The sequence below is a fragment of the Ictidomys tridecemlineatus genome, chromosome 15 (assembly GCF_052094955.1).
Source record: "Ictidomys tridecemlineatus isolate mIctTri1 chromosome 15, mIctTri1.hap1, whole genome shotgun sequence".
NCBI lineage: Eukaryota > Metazoa > Chordata > Mammalia > Rodentia > Sciuridae > Ictidomys > Ictidomys tridecemlineatus.
This window is the reverse complement of record NC_135491.1, coordinates 13,363,434-13,368,867: the sequence shown is the minus strand read 5'-3', so window position 1 is coordinate 13,368,867 and position 5,434 is coordinate 13,363,434.

Sequence of the window (5,434 nt, the reverse complement as noted above, 5' to 3'; positions counted from 1 at the left end):
ACTACTATGGTCACTCAAATATACTTAATTATAAATGTAGCAACATTTTCACACTACTTGTATTCTAAAAACTATAAAACACTGATGAAAAATCAATTACTATGTAAATAAATGGAGATACATACTATGTTCATGGATTGAAAGACTCAATATAATAAAGAAGTCATCTCTCCTCAAATTGATCTATAACTTTAACACAATTAAATACAAGCAAGAATTTTGGTGGATTTATATAAACTTGTTTGGAAATCTACATAGACTAGACAAAAAAATTTCAAATAAGGATAAAATGGAAGGAAACACTCTTTCTGATTTGTTCCATGGGAATAAGGAAAATCTGTACTTAGACATTAATTTGTACCTTACAGTTTCTTGGGAGAAGAAAAGAACATACAAAAATTAGTACACTAAGTGTCCATCTTTAGAAATTTGAGAAAATCAACACAGAAAACTAATGATAGTGCAAGAATGAAGACAAAAATATAAATACAGACATCAAAGAAAACAATTTTAAGTCACAGTGGTTAGGATGAATTCAATTTCTATGTCAACATGGTAACATTACAAATTCTATCTCTTCTTTTTAGTGTGAAATAATCATTGATTCAACAAAAAAAGATATAAAGGCCCCATGTATCATTTTTCCAGTGGTACTATAGGGGAGGAAAATTTTACCTCACAGGGTATTTCAGCTGTCCCTAAGTAGAAAATTAACATTAGAAAGATTCACAGGAGAAAAGAATATGGTTTCTATCTTTGCAAGGGAATCTCTTCATGAAAGAGAAGACCCAAAGGAGCAGATAGAGCCAGATGCTAATATACTAAGTTCAAAAAAAGAGTAGTGAATTTTGAGCTTGAGCATGGGCTAATCATGGATGAGTACTAGAAAGATAAGGGTTATTTTAACAAGCTTTGTTTGTATAGAATTCTGTTTAATTCTCCCTAGATTCTACAGGTAAGAGCCCAATCTGTTAACACCTTGACTGCAATGTCATTGGATCCTAACCAGAAAATGCAGTGAATGCATGCTGAACTTTCTGCCTCCAGAACTGTGAGCTAATAAGTTTGTGTTGCTTCAAGATGTTATAATTGTGGTAACTTTTTGTACAGCAACAGCTAATGTTCAGAATTACTCTGTTCAGAGGCCAGTTTTGCCAGTGCTGTTGGCAAAAATTGTATACCATAGTTATTTTGTCTACTTGGTTGTTCAATACCTCTTTATAGTGGATACTTTCACCAGCTCAGGCTCAGGTTGACTCCTTTATGGAAATGTCATTAAAGTTCCTCTTGTCAGGCTGGGGGTGTAACTCTGTATAGTTCTTACCCAGTAAGTTCAAAGGAATAAGCTGATTCTAAGTACTGGAAAGAGAAGGAGAGGGAGAGAGGGATATATAAAAGGAGATAGGGAGAGGGTAAGGGAGAGGGAGAGGGAGAGAGAATGGGAGAAAGAAGAAGAAAGAGGAGAAGTTCTTCTTGCCCAGGAAATCTTACCCAGGGACTATGACTAGGATTCAATGGTTCTGTGGACTCCTTGAATTTATATCCAAAACCCACTGATTACAAATATTCATGCAATCTGTTTGGGAAACATCATTCAATAAAGCAGGGCTCTGTCTCAAAAATGAGTTCATAATAATCCAAAACAGTTATTTACTTTTCTATTAGGACAGTAAGAGGAAATTATGGAGCAAAAAGAAGAAGAAAAGTCAAGGTGGCAGAGACTAGGAGGTTATATTTCCCAATATCTGTCATAGATGTTAGGACCAAGAACATCGGCATATGTCTTATGTAAGTAAGAACTGCATCTTGTGTTGAGTGCATGTGACTTGGGGGATTGTTTGTTATAGCAGCTAGCTCACTAAGATGTGGGTCCCAGCACACCTTCTTGGAATTGTACAAAAATCCCTTCCCCTTTCTTCCTCAATTCGCCAGCTATCTGTGATTCTCAGTGGCACTGCTGCATCCCCACACCATTCACTCACCCCTGTCTCTTTGCTCTTCATCTTTTCTTCCACCAATCACCTTCCTCACCTGGCCTTCATATATGTGCTGCACAACTGCTTCATGGAATTATAAACTGTCTTCTACTCTCAGTGTTTCTTCCCCAAGTCTAAGCACCCAGCAACTCCTCTATTACTATTACTATTATTCTCTACAGTGCCTCCACTCCTTTCTTAGTTTTTCAGGTGAAATTGACTGTGGTCATTCATTTGTCAATCATTCTTTCATGTTAAATACATATAGACTTTTGAGTATGGTGGGTGATGGATTAATCCAGAAATACTCTGAAAAAATAATATACTTTAATTCTCTTACAAATGCTAGACATTCAGCAGTTGTCAGCACAAGATCATTATGGTTCTCCACAGGTTTGGGCTCTTCTACTTTATTGCTCTACTGTGTGTTTTCCACTCTCAGGATCACATCATGGTGCATGATGACTTCTGGGGCACCGGGCATTGATTACACATCCCAGCTGTCAGAAAAGAGGAAAGGACCAGGTGTGGTGGGACAGGCTTCTAATCCCAATGATTCAGGAGTCTGAGGCAGGAGAATTCCAAGTTTAAGGTCAGCCTCAGCAATTTAGTGAGGGCCCAAGCAACTTAGCAAAATCCTGTCTCAAAATAAAAAATAAGAAGGGCTGGGGATGTAGCTCAAGTGTTAAGCATCCCTGGGTTCAATCCCTAGGGCCAAAAAAGAGAAGAGAAGAGAAAAGGAGAGGAGAGAGAGGAGAGGAGAGTGAGGTAGGAGAGAGGAGAAAGAAGGAAATATAAGAAATAGAAGGAAATGGAGTCATGGAGTTAAGGCATGGTCATTGACAGAGATACCAAGAGGGTGCCACATGGCCATTCTACTAAGTCCCATTGGCCAGAACTGAGATATGTTGCCACATTCACCTGTAAGTGAGGCTGGGAAATGTATATTATTTAACTCTAGGTGGCTCTATGCCCAATGACAAACTGGAATTTCTGTTGCTGTGGAAGAAGAGATAAGCAGATTTCAGGGAACAATTGGTGGTCTGTATTAGAGTGCATATAGGCTTATTTTTCTAGGGATAAAATTTCTTATTTTTATCAGATTTCCAAACATGAAGGAACAAAAATTGTCATGAACCACTGAAACAAAGTGCAGAGAAACTGAGCTAAAACTAGACAGACAAATACAAAGAAGTGTCTATGATAGGAAGCCATACTGAGCTTGATGGAGGGGTCTTGGAACTTCCTGAAGTTTTATTCAAAACTCAGTGCAGACCCACATTTTTCTGTGAAGGAGGCTGAAAAGTTTTCATCAGGTTTTCATGAGGGTCCACAAGCCCTCAAAAAATGGAAAAGAAGCGCAGACCACACTATGGCTTCCACTGTACACGTGGGAAACCAAGGCCCTGAGGGAAAGGTTCCTGCTTGTTGTCACTGGGTGTCCCTGGGTAGGTGGAGCCATCATTAAAGTTGTGGTGTGTGAGTGTGTGTGTGTGTGTGTGTGTGTGTGTGTGTGTGTATCTTTCACCTCCTGACATTGGAAATGGCCCCACCCACTGCCTCATGGGTGCTTTTCCTGTTCAGATCATTCAGTTCTTGCAACAACCTGAGGCAGATCTCATAACACTTGTTTTATCGCTGCAGTAATTTGGCTGAGACAAGTGAGATGACTTTCCCTGGGTCACAATAAGTTGCCATGTTACTTTAAAAAAATGTAATCACGTTTATTTTATTGGTAGGAAACTAAGAAATTTCATGAACTAAGAAATTGATTGTAGAATCCATAACATGATCAAAGATTTTAAATAGAGTTCATGTCTTAACTCTCATTTCCCACTTTTAATCAATATAAAAATGACCTTTTTTAATGAGGTGGAAAAAAAGGATCCAATATTTACCATACTGAAAATAATCCTCCTTAATTTAATACTCCTTCTCTCTAACCTCTTTGCTTTCAGTAAGTAGGATTTCAGAGCATGAAAGTAGATGGGTTTTATATGGCTTCATAGTTCCTGAAAATATTAATTAAAATAAAATCCCAACCTAGAAAACATAGTAACTGATGCCACTTTATCAATTTTATACTTGTGGTACAGTGTATGGTTTCAGGAGTAAAAGAAGCAAGAGGAGTTCCACATGACACTTGAAACCCTGCATTATAACTTTTATAGGAACAAACTTCTGTAAGTTTTAAGTTTAGTCGACCCTGTTTATTCTTGACCTCAAGGGCAAGCAGGCCTGCTTACAAACAAGCAGCACCTACAGGTAGTTCTTAGGTTAAACGTGTTCACACTCTGAACAGTAACGTGGATATTATGAAGATGGTGATTGTATGTCACTAGTCAATGAAACGTCTTCCTTCCTTCACGGTTTCTTTAGTCAATTTTTTTTTCAGAAGACAACAGCTTTTCAAAAAAGTCTGAATCTTCTAAGGACAGCTCATCTGGTAAAAGCTAGAGCACCCCACTAGCCTTGGGATGTGATCCACAGCCATCTGCCAGATCCTTGTGATGCACAGATGTGTTCAGAGGAGAGAGAGAGAGAGAGAGAGAGAGAGAGAGAGAGAGAGAGAGAGAGAGAGAGAATAAGAAGAAGAAGGAGGAGGAGGAGGAGGAGGAGGAGGAGGAGGAGGAGGGAGAGAGAGGGGATATATATATATATATATATATATATATATATATATATATATATATAGAGAGAGAGAGAGAGAGAGAGAGAGAGAGAGAGAGATAAAGTTCTCATCATCTTGGGACTGTGGGGGTGCCAAGCAAATTTTTTCAGAGAAAATTTATAGTTGCCTCTGCTGGAGATGACCATTGCCGTCCCACAGTGGCCAAGTTTGTGAACAGGGTGCAGTTTACATAGACACCTGAAGAAGATCATGTCAAAGGCTGACTTTCCCCTCTCAGGAACAGAGTGAGCCAGTGGTCCCCATTGTCCTGGCATGCATACAGGAGCAAGATGTGGCGCAGGTTACAGAGGCCAAGTGGCTAAGCTTGGCAGTGATCTAGAAGCTTGGCCGAGCACCAGAATGGGGTTTCTAGGGGCTGGTGGGGGACCCATGGGCTATAGCCCCTCTTGCTGGGAGATTCATCACTTTGTCACTGAGGCATACAGATGCCATGCACACTGCTTGGTCTTTGGGAACTGTGTTTAGAATTTGTGATCTTCACTGGATCCAATCTGTGAGGCAGGAAAGAGGCACAGGAATTGGGAAGCAGGGCCCTTAGGAAAGTGATTGACTGTGGAACAAAGAAACTTCATGGTCGAACAGCAAGGAACTGGGTATGCTGGGATTTGAAGTTGGAAATGTCTAAGTGTTTACACACACACACACACACACACATACACACACACACACACACACACACACATATTCCAGCAAAGATAAATCCATAAACCAGCCTTTGATTGTTATTATTTAGTATCATCTTGAGTAGCAAAGACGTGTTGACTAA